General features: G+C 40.8%; 1 pseudogene; it reads left to right on the top strand.

The window, feature by feature from the left end:
• The first annotated feature begins 10,573 nt into the window (after positions 1 to 10,573).
• On the top strand, positions 10,574 to 11,008 carry LOC122225599 (annotated as a pseudogene).
• The last annotated feature ends 914 nt before the right edge of the window (positions 11,009 to 11,922 follow it).

Raw genomic sequence — 11,922 nt, 5'->3', positions numbered from 1 at the left:
CTCTAACTCTGTGACCTCCATGGCACATAGAATATGACACTCGCCAGCTTTCAGGATTCACTATCCTTAAGGTCTATAACCATTGACTTTGAAATGTGAAATGTGAGTTTTAAAAGAGACTTGGATGAAATTCCGCATAGTAACTTAATGTTAATAAACAAGTTGTGTTGACTTCAGTGTAAGATCTACTCTGGGAGTGGTTCCTACCTGATATTGGATAGAAAGGAAGGCATAAAGTCCCACTGATGGATGTAACCAGCTGTGCTGTGCTGACCCCCAGAGAAAACATTTCTCTTTGCCTTCTTTTTTTCCCTTTTGACTTGATCAGTTACCCTGTGGTCAGAAACAGGTATTGTTTTCTGAGAATATTTCTAGAAAATAGTTCACTTAGGAAAGTCATGTGAATAAACTACTCTTAATGCCAATAGCAAGATGGTAAACACTGTGTCCTAGAAAAAGATAGAGGACTGTATCCTGTTTCTCCCTCCATGCAACACAATGAAACCTGCTGTAGTAAGAGTTCCTTGACCAAAGGAATTAAAAGAAGGAAGCCCTATACTCAGCTGATGCTTTATGTAGCCAATGTAGATCATGATTTCTTCCAGCTTAAAAATGTTTCATGTCTTGATTTACTGCAGGCTGCTAAAGGAAATTTCCATTATCTCTGACAAAGCAGTAGCTGAATGTGGCCTCCTCACTATAGGGAGGGTAGCTCATGGCCAGTGATGGCACCCTGCCTCCCCCAGGTCCTGATCAGGAAATCTAGAATGCTGGTCAGAGAGACCACTCGCTCTGTTCACAGTGCCGGTATAAAAATCTCACAAGCAGCAAATGGGTGAAGGGGAATGGGAGATACAGGCTTCAGGTTGTGGAATGAATAAGTCATAGGAATAAGAGGCACCGTATAAGGAGTATGGTCAATGATATTGTAATAACAATGTATTGGCTAGAGAGTAGCCACCCTTGTGGTGAGCTTAGCATGAAGTCTAAACTTGTGCAATCACTATGTAGTATACCTGAAACTAATGTCGCATTGTGCGTCAACTATGCTCAAAGACAAAATCTCAAATAGCAGCTTATTCACTGACTGAGTTCCCACTGTGGTCTGGCATTGTTGCCACGGATGCGAGAGTGAGCAAAACAATCCCATCTGTGCCATCCGTAGGGACAGTTCACCGTCGTCCTCTGGTGGGGGACAGATGAAAAAAGACAATTCCATTATTAGAGTTTAATGAGGGCCTGCATAGGAGAGGTAGAAACTGCTATCTAAAGTGTCTCTATGTCCACTTTGTTGGTTTCACATTGAGCTTTTCAGCCCGAATTGTAATACATGTCACAACAGAGCATATAAAATGGCACACTGGAAATTATCTCCCTAACATAAAAGAGACATGGATGGTGGGGGAGGGTGGGGTGGGAAAGGGAGCAAGGAATGATGTGATGATGAAAATACTATAATCACTTGACCCTGTTTGACCTTTCAGAGAAGTCTTAAATATGTTAATATCAAGGGAGGCCGCTTAATAAGTGAAACATTGGTACATTTGTCTGACATAAAGTGGGAAAAAGAAGTAAAGAAAACTTTTAGTTTGGAACTAAGGAATCAAATTTTAGTATATTTCCATGTTCACAAAAGTCTTATTTTTAAAATTAATTCCTTATGTAAAGAATATTTTTAAGGCGATGAAAATAACCCTGTATGATATCATAATGCTGAACACATGTAATGCTGAACACATGTCATTATACATTTGTCCAAACCCAGAGAATATACAACACCAACAGTGAACCCTAACGTAAATGAGGGACTTTGGGTGACTATGATGTGTCAATATTGGCTCATCAATATAACGAATGCATCGCTCTGGGGGGGGGGGCTGTTGTGATGGGGCACACTATGCATGTGTAGGTGCCGGAAGTATATGTGAAATCTGTACCTCCCTCTCAATTTTGCTGCAAACCTAAAGCTGTTTTAAAAATAAAGTTTTGATTCAAAAAAAGAATACTTTCCATCTTGGATGTGAGCTCTGAGCACCCCCCCCCCTTTATAATACAGCCATGTAAGGAAATATACACTACAGACTAAAAAGCCCATCTATACACAGGCTCCTTAGCACTCAAGAATGTTGGGAGTTTTCTTAGGGATGATAGTTAGGTAAAGCTTAGCACTCTTGCTGGAGCATTAAGACCATTTTATCTCCTTCAGAAGCCAACCCTGAGTGCTGGCTTATGGCACCAGAGCCCCCCCTACACGCACCTTGTAATTGGGTTCTTGCTGCTTGCCAGTACCTGGACTTCCCTGTGTTCTCTCTGCCTGAGCTCTGGGCATAAAACCAGAGTTTGATAGTTAAGTATTTTGGCGACTGTCTCCCTGGTGACTGTGGTTGGAAATAATCTTTGACCTTTCCTCTATTGTTTATAGTGAAAACCTGACTCCAGGCTTACAAGCTTTCTTCTGCACTTTCCTGGAAAAGCAAGGTTGCCATATTTTCTCTTGGGCCCTGGCCATCTGGCCCACTAGCCATGCATTGTTTTCTTGGAGCAGGAGATCAGGGCAACCACCATTCTCCGGAGGGGAAGCAGGTGAAGGGAGGTGGGGGAGTGGGAAAGCCTAGTTAAGGAATATTGTGAGCACAATGCTTGCCAGGATAGCCTGGTATGATGAGAAATCTTTACTTTTTCATATCTTCTACCATATTCTTCTGCTCTGTGTGCCTTTCTCATCACTAGTCCTATCTAAAATTTTGACACTTAATTTCTCTTACTGAGAAAAAAGGTCTGTATTTAGTTAAAATCATCACATTATTGAGAGACCTAAGTTTCAAGTACATGGCCCTTTGCTTCACACTGTCAGGTCACAAAGTTAAGTTGTCTTAACAAACGGGACATAAAAGAGGGTTTTCATGAGTCCCAGGAAAATGAAATGTTATTTCTTAGGTTACAGACTGTATATGGGATGTTGTGTGCAAACTCTGGGTGCTGGTGATAGTCGATGTGAGTGGAAGTGAGTTAGGCATCAAGGAAAGGAGGGATATTACATAAAAGGACATACTCAGCCTATCTCATACATTTTGCTTAGGGCAAAATTAGCACCCATCGCTTAGCATACATTTACCCAGAGGTAATTTTCCTACTTACCAGCAGGGGGGTGTAGTGTATGGTAGTCAGGTGATTGCAGTTTTGTTTTTTTTTTTTTAATTAATTTATTTGTTTTGAAAGAGACAGTGTGAGCTAGGTTAGGGGCAGAGAGAGAGGAGAGAGAGAATCCCGAGCGGGCTCCACCCTGTCAGTGCAGAGCTTGACATGGGGCTCGGTCTCACGAACTGTGAAATCATGACCCGAGCCAAAATCAAGAGTTGGATGCTTAGCTGACTGAGCCGCTTAGGAACCCCAGGTGATTGCATTTTGAAGTCTCCTTGTGAAGTAGGAAAACCAACTGGCTGTTCAGCATTAATTTGGGGACCTTGGTTTTGCATGTAACCTTTGAACAAGATGAAACTTCATGCGGATTTTTATTGGTAGTTTAAATAGCTTGTTAGACTTTCATTTGTTTTTAAAGTAAACTCTACCCCCAAAATGGGGCTTGAACCCGCGATCCCAAGATCAAGAGTTGCAAGCTCTACTGACTGAGCCAGCTAGGCACCTCAAGATTTTTATGGTTGTTGTTGATTCCATGACAGGTTCAATTTTCACTAAGTTAAAAAGGTATTCATTCCCGATTCCTTTTTTTTTTTTTTTTTTTCTGTTTGGTTTCTAGTTGGCTGGTTTCAGTTTTTAAACTTACCTTCAGGCACATTTGTCCAGTCATGTGAAGTTCCAGGTAAGCATGGCTTCTTCCACAGGAATCAAATCTGGCCCTTTTCTGTATCCCTACATCCAAATCCTACTGGTTCTACTTTCAAAATATAATATATTCTTGAATCAAGTATGTCAACATTACCATCTTAGTCCAAAACGCCATACGTATTTTCTAGACCATTGAACTAACCTTGAAACAGGTTTCTTGTCCTTTGCTTCCCACCCACCCAGCTGTCAGGTTGAGCTACTGAGTCTCCAAAGGTTCAAATGATAATTTTTTTTTCAAAGCACTCATCTTGGTGGTCACCTCCCTTCCCCCAATTACTTTTTGCCTTATCTGGATGGTCATCCTTGGGTCATCCCCTGACAAGTAATGCATGGAAACTAGAGATTGCATTATGTAAGAACAAATTGCTGCTGTGGAGTGTAGAGTTATGAAAAGAATATTCTAGTTCATGTTTTTTTGCAAAGGATTTTTGCAAAGGATTTCACCAATAAGGGACTCTCCCCTTAAAAACTTATGCTTCAAAATAAACAAATTCCAGGACAAAAGTTTAAGGTGATCAAAGACTCCCAAGGGTATAAGCAGAAGGTCCCATAACTTATGAGGAAGAAGGTCCAGGAATTATCAGGCAAAGATAGACTTGGGGCTATATAAACTAATACGATGACTTCAATAAATATGGTAGCATTAAATACAGGGTCAGGTTGAAAGGAACATTTGTCTTAAAGGAATTTCTTTTCTTCCTCTAGATTTCTTTTTGCAGGCTTCAAGTGCTGTTCCCTTCTCCAGCCGATCTCAAGTATGACTGTACGCATTACATCTATAACTGTAGCAAAATGAATGCCAGTCTGCAAAGTCCACTGTGTCAGAAATCTACATTTATTTTTTTTTTATAATCTAATTTCTGTTTTAAGCCCTCATTCTTCCAATGCAGCAGAAGTTAATCTCTGCTAAATTGGGCTAAACTGAGGATTTCCTACCACCCTTCCTAGAGTTGCCTCTAATTTCTGGAGGATGTTCCAAGTGATAAGAGGTGGGGCATGGGGGATGTCGGTCAGGTTTGAAGCTGGCCTCTGGCCATCATCTGTCCATGCTGGCTGGCATCCACTGTGATGGCCAACAAGGGGAACATAATACCTCCACCCCCTGCGGCTCCCACAGGGACTACACCCTCTTAGCTATCTGTTGGCCACACCTGATGGTCGTTTCTCTTTTAGGCCATTCTTGCTCTTTCCCTTTGATCTGAGAACACACAAACCCATCTGGAGCTTCAGTAATTCCCCCCACTTGAGTGGGTGGGGGAGAAGGGGAGGGGACAGCCCCTGTTCAGAGGCTACATTAGCACTATGCTCTGACTTCTTTCTAGCATGTCTCCTTTCCCCACACCTGGGAAAGCTTTGTGTAATCTTGGGTGAGAACTCATTCTCTAAATTACCAAGTAAACTTCTATATCTTATTTATGCCCTGCATATTTTCCCATTCTCCTTGAGGCCTGAAGTTTGAAGACTTAAAAGCCAAAAGAAATTCATTTTTCCTCTGCTGTTAACCTCTTCTGCCCGGGAGTAACAGAACTCAGAATAATCTATCTGCTGTTTGAAAGAGGGTAAGAATGAAGAAGTGGAGAAAATATTAGGGGAAAACATTGACTAATACCTTAGTATTAGTGGTATCCTACCTCCTACTGATCAATTCCCTAAACAGAGGTAGCTGGAATAGCCTCTGAAACAAAGACTAAATGTTTGGATGTATGCTAACTGATACATATAAGCTCTAATAAAATACATAGGAGCTCGTAAGAAAAAATATTATTTGTAACAAATGGAAATTATTGAGGATATATTAGATTACATGGGGTCCATCTGCTATGATCTGACCTTGGAACCTTAGGTTAATTGCTTTACCTTTTTAAAAAAATTTTTTTAAACGTTTATTTATTTTTGAGAAACACACAGAGAGAGAGAGAGAGAGAGAGAGAGAGAGAGAGAGAGAGAATGAGTAAGGGAGGGGCAGAGAGAGAGGGAGACACAGAATCTGAAGCAGGCTCCAGGCTCTGTCAGCACAGAGCCTGATATGGCGCTCAAACTCATGAACCGTGAAATCATGACCTGAACCGAAGTCAGAGGCTTAACCGACTGAGCCACCCAGGTGCCCCGATTGCTTCAACTTCTAAGCATGGCTTTTCTCATTTGTAAAGTGGGAATAATAACTCTACTTCACAAGTTTTTAGTAAGATTTAAATTACATTAAATAACCAAGATGATGCATGATAGTCACTCAGTAAATGCTTGTTCTTTCATTCATCCATCCATTCATGTGTTCATCCTTTCTTTCATCAGGTATACATGCCTTACTCCTGTAATAGTAAGGCTATAGACACTGTTAAAAAACTTTTTGCAATATGAACAAACACCTGTTGGGTAAAGGGTGTGACTCTGACCTGGCCATTTGTCTCGACCGTAATAGACATATGCCCTAAGTAAGATCCGTGAAGGTAAGCCATAAATTCACTATTTCCACGGATCCGATGAACAATACTCATGACCAGGATCTTCTATTGCCCCTAATGGTTTCTAGTAAATGAGCTTTGTGCAGAAATAGTACCTTTCATGACCAAGAGCCTTTAACTGTGCACAATGTAGACAACAGCATCCCCCTCACCTCTTCTCTAAGTGAGTGTTACCAATGACATTTTCCTGGCTTCACGTAAAGAGTTGAATGGGATAAAATCTTACGCACAGAGCAGAATTCATAACTATTCTTTTTGTTTTAATTGACGAATAGTTTTCATACAATAAAATGAACAGATCTTAAGTTTTCAATTCAGTGAGTTTGGCAATTCCATACACCCATTCAGCGACCACCCAAAACAAGAAGTTAACATTTTCATCACCACGAAAATGACCCTCATGCTCCTTTCTAGTCAATCCCCATTATGGCAGAATTTTTTATTGTAAAATCTCCCAAATGTTCTTAGGGATGTCTTCTACTTAACATTTGTACTCTCACAACTCTCTTCCATTGGAAGTAAACTAATGAGAGGCTTGCATGCATCCTATCAATATTCAGAACTATTCTATGTGGTGGAAACTATTACTTCTTCTATTTTACACATGAGAAAACTGAAGCTTAATGAGATAGAATAATTTACCCAAAGGCCAAACAGCTCTTACTTCCTCAAGGTCTCCACATCTCTTACTCTCAGAGCTGGGACTTGAACTCAGATTGGGCTGATTCTAGAACCTGACTTGTAAGTCACTATGCTAAAGAGCAGATCCGTCCTGAGGTGTAGCTAACAATTGCAACTTTCCTGGGTCGGGATTCTGTGCATCTGTTATTTTGACAAAAGGAGAAAAAGTAAGTTGGCTGATTTAATACTTTCCATTTCTTTCATGAGATCCTTATAAGCTCTGTTACTCTTTCATTAACTTGTGCCTGCAAGATTTGTACCAGTTGACTGTTAAGAACCATGATAGAGATCATCATGATGATGACAGTTATGAAGGAAAACATTTTTGAACACTGACTATGTGGCAGGTGCTATGTAAAACACTGCCTCTAAATTTCTTGATTTAGTTCTCCTAATGACTTTCAGGGTAGGATCTGTTATTAGCAGTTCTACAAACTAAAAATTTGCAGCTTAGAGAGCCTGAGTGACTTTGCCCAGTCCTGCACAATGAGAAAGGGGTAGAGCTCACTCTGAATCTTGTCAGGCTGGCCTGAATGCCTGTATCTCATCCACCGCTGAAAACAGCCTGTTAATCCTCTACGTATGTCCTCAGTCTTGTTAATAAAGAATGGTCTCGGTTCCTGCCTGAACTGGATTTCACCAGTATAAATATGTGAGTGTGAACTCTGCCAGCTGGCTCGCTTTTAGATAAGATCCTGTTAGTCCCAAACACTTAGCTCCACCTGTCTTCAGAAACTTGGAAAACAGCTGGCCCTTGGCCAAATTGTGAGGTAGATGAAATTTGTCTTAGGCATTTGATCCTCCTCTGCACTCTGCCCATCCCCTCTGAGTATCCTGTCAAACAAAGACTCTTCTTTCAATTCCTGGAGCCCAAGTCTTGCCAGAATTACTGAGTCCTTCAGCCTCTGTCTGTTAATGTGTTCAGACCCTCTGATACGCCTCTGACTCCTCCCCTGCCCCAGCCTGGTGATTTTCCCGTCTGTAGCTGAACAAATTTTATTCAAGCTTTCCCACCCAAGCCTGTGCTAATGTCCTCCTGGAGGGTTGGTGAAGGACCTCCAGATGCCTGAGGCTTTCTAGAGCTAGGACCCCTATTTATTTTGGCAACCTCGGTGGTGTGGCCCCCAGGACTGGTTGGAAAGGAAGACAAGGCAGCCTTAGTGGTAACAACAGCCAATCATACAGCATTGAATCTGAATACTTAATATGTTGTAATTTATTTAATCCTTACAAGAGTCCTATGAGGTCTTAGTCAAGGCTCCAGCAAGAAAGAGGAGGCACACACAGATGGAATTCTGAAGAGAATTGAAAGCAGAAACTATTTGCAGATGTGTAGGCAGATTTAAGGGAATCAGTCAGGGATACTGAAGCACCCAGCAAACTAGCTGCCTTCAGAAGCTGTTCCCACTCACAGGCTGAAAAGGGGAGCAAGGAAATGGTGTAACTGGGGCCTGATGAGGAGCTATTCTAGGAAGAGCTATTTTGAGAAACCGTCTTCAGTCATGGAGAGATGTGGCCAGAGCCTTGGTGGTGTGACCAAGGTGGTGTGGCCTTGGTGGCCATCTCTTGGGGTGAGATGGCAGGTGAAGTGAATAGTTTGGGGTCGATGAGGTATTGAGGGAACAAACACTCTAATGTTCCCTTCCATCTTCCAATTTCCCTGTGGCTGAAACAACTAGAAGCCTGACATCAAGGGAATCTCAGTGATATAGGATTGAAGTATCAGTCACCGTGGGGTTCAGTATGGGGCAAAAGGACAGAGAATAACCAGTCCATGAAGAAGCTGTGGCACAGAGAGATTAAGCAACCTGTCTTAAGTCACACAATTAGGAAGTGGCAGAACCAGGATCTGAACTGAGGTTGTCACATCTGGTCTGGTGTGGAGGGGTTCTCCCACACTTACATAGTGTCTTACAGTTTTCCCAAATGCCTCCGGGAAAGAAAGATTTTAGAAGGCTCATGCAGAAGGTATTTTGGAGCAGGTACCCCAATCATATTATTCCTACTGAATTGGGATCAATTCTAGAATCAGGCATTTGGTACTCAATAATGGATGGCACTGTTGGAATGAATCTGGGCCAACCATGGAAATTCACATGGGTCTTATGTCACTGGCCACAGAGAGGAGCCCCTATTACAGAGAAAAAGTTCCATTCATCTGTTCAAAATGTCCCTGTACACAACAGACCTCTGGAAGAAATGACTTCATGACAGATACAGGTAACACTAGTAGGCCTTGACCAGTTCAGTGGGTTAATGACAACTAACATGGTCAAGTTTATGAAACAGAAAGATCATGAAATAGTAAGTTTGTCAGCAAACCGCTGATAAGATGGGGAGAATCATTCTGCCTCAACATAGGAGAAACTGAGACTTGTGGTTTCTGTGTGAGAGAAGCCAGTACTCAATTTGAACTTCTGAAAAAAAAAGAAAGAAAGAAAGAAAGAAAGAAAGAAAGAAAGAAAGAAAGAAAGAAAGAAAAAGCCACCCACCTGGGTTGATCGCAATCAAGGCAGACCAACTGACAGAAAATACAATCATTGTGTGGAGACATTTCCTGTGAAATGAGAAGACGAGGTACGGAAAAGCACTCTTTTGTGAAAAAGAAAAGTCAAAGAAATGAAATGATTAGAACACATCTTTTCATATTAAAGAAGGAAAGCTCTAATGATAGCCTTTTATAGTTTATTATCTTATTTCTAATTAAGTTTTTGTTTTCTCCTTTGTAAAATTAGGCAGTGAGCTGACACTTTTTATATAAACCAGACAATGGCTTCTGTGAAGGAAAAGGGTGAGGCTGGAAAGAGAATAGAGGCCCAAGATGATGCACCAGAGAGTAAGAAAAATACCATACCAATATTTCTTATGTAATTTAGCAACAAAAATGTGTAGCATGTAATAGGATACTGAGGCTTCGCATTATTGCTGTAATTTGAGAAGCAAAGTGGTCTTACCAACCTAGCAGTCCTATGATAGAACCCTGTGAAAAATAAATGAAGTTCACTCAGCTTTTGATCAACTGAATATTATATGCCTAGAGAATGCTCTTTTCTACTAGACATTTTTCTCTCCTACCCTTTGTTCAAAGAATGTTCTCTTAAAATTCTTTCCTATTAAATTATTTCAAATGTGGACATTGGCTTTAGGGAAGAAATTTTCATTATATGTCAAAAGGGTATAATTTAATTGGCTTAACAGTCTTTCTAGAAGTTAGCAATTTCCAGGAGTTGGTTATTAACAATGTTTATTATACAGTAGGGTTTCAGATTACAGTTGGTTTGTTACAAGCCGTAAATACTGGAGGCATACTATATATAAATAGACATGCATGCATGAGGAATGCACTCCCTATCTTCCTTTCCTCTGGACTCCAGATTTGTTGGGATTCTGTGGGACTGACCATGTGGGGGTAGAGACCATAAAAATTTGTCAGAAGGGCTCCATTTGAGCAACGATATCAGGAAAGGAGAGTCAAAAAGGTATATAGTCTAATGTACATGCATCTAATCCTCCCAAGGGCTGGGAGTTTATACTTGCATTTAAAAGTAAAGAAAGTAAAAATTAAGGAAGTGCTGGAGGCCTAAATGAAGTTCAATCCCTTTGTGGCTTCTGACCAGAGCAAGAACTATAAAAGGCATTTCGACATACCTTCCCACATGCACAGGAAGATTATGCCTTCCCCTGTCTCCAAAGAGCTGAGACAGAAGTACAACATTTGATCCATGCCCATCTGAAAGGATGATAAAGTACAGGTTGAGTGAGGACACTACAAAGGTCAGCAAATTGGCAAAGTAGTCCAGGCTTACAGGAGGAAATACGTCATCTACCCTGAACAAGTACAGTGAGAGAAGGCGAATGTCACAGCTGTCCATGTGGACATTCACCCTGGCAAGGTAGTTATCACTAGACCAAAACTGGACAAAGATGCCAAAAAGATCCTTGAACGTGAAGCCAAATCTCACCAAGTAGGAAAGGGAAAGGGCAACTATGAGGAAACAATTGAGAAGATGCGGGAATAAAGTAATGTGATATATGACTTTAAATAAAAACTGTTAAAATGAAAAAAAAATTAAGAATGTGATAAGAATACCACCATCCAATTTGTAAAATAAAAGATTAAATTGAATAATGTCCTTAAGGATCCTAGAACTGGTTTACCTTTAAAATACTGTTTAAGCCAAGGGCATTTTTTCATAATTAATACATACAGGAAGTGGCCATGAGTATGGTCTGTAACCATTCAGAAATAAAGTATGATCAACATCGTTTTCCTATCAGATTTATATATAGTGGTTTGGTTAATGGGATAGAGAAGAAAAAAAAAAGGAGATTAAAAGTAAGCTTTGTCTCTCCTCTTTCATACTTTGGGAGGGAGGGAAAAAATAGTTTGCTGAGCTTTCACAATACATCATCTACCTGTTAACTGTCCTCGAGTTAGGGTGGAAGGGCAGTTATCCTTCATGGGGTAGGGGTGGATAATTGTTAACCTACAGACTGTAATTTTACAATAGCATTCCCCTATAGGACTTCTTTGCTTGCTAGTAAAACTGGGCTTCCACAAGGCACACCCACTCTTTTCATTCACCCAGTATCCTTTGCTAGAATCTGGGACCCATCATTGGGAACCACATGTCCCCTGGCACCAACCCATCCTCAACAGATAGCTGCCTTCCCACCCTGCATTCCACACTCCTTCCTGTGCTCTCTGTGCTCCGCTTGCCTGAGTCCTCTTTGACCTAGATAACCGGACTCTTCAGAGAAGATGACACCCAGCATGAGGGATGAATGTTGCCAAATGTAGGCAATTTTAAAGTACGTTAGTGTTAGATTAAAGACATTAATACTAGAAAATCAACATTTGCACTTCTCAATTCAGTATTAACTTCTCATTTATCTCTGCATATCATGATTTCAATGAATGTAACTTCAGCCA

The sequence above is a fragment of the Panthera leo genome, chromosome B4, assembly GCF_018350215.1.
Source record: "Panthera leo isolate Ple1 chromosome B4, P.leo_Ple1_pat1.1, whole genome shotgun sequence".
Lineage (NCBI taxonomy): Eukaryota > Metazoa > Chordata > Mammalia > Carnivora > Felidae > Panthera > Panthera leo.
The sequence above is the reverse complement of the archived record's forward strand: the minus strand, read 5'-3'. Positions and strand labels throughout refer to the sequence as shown.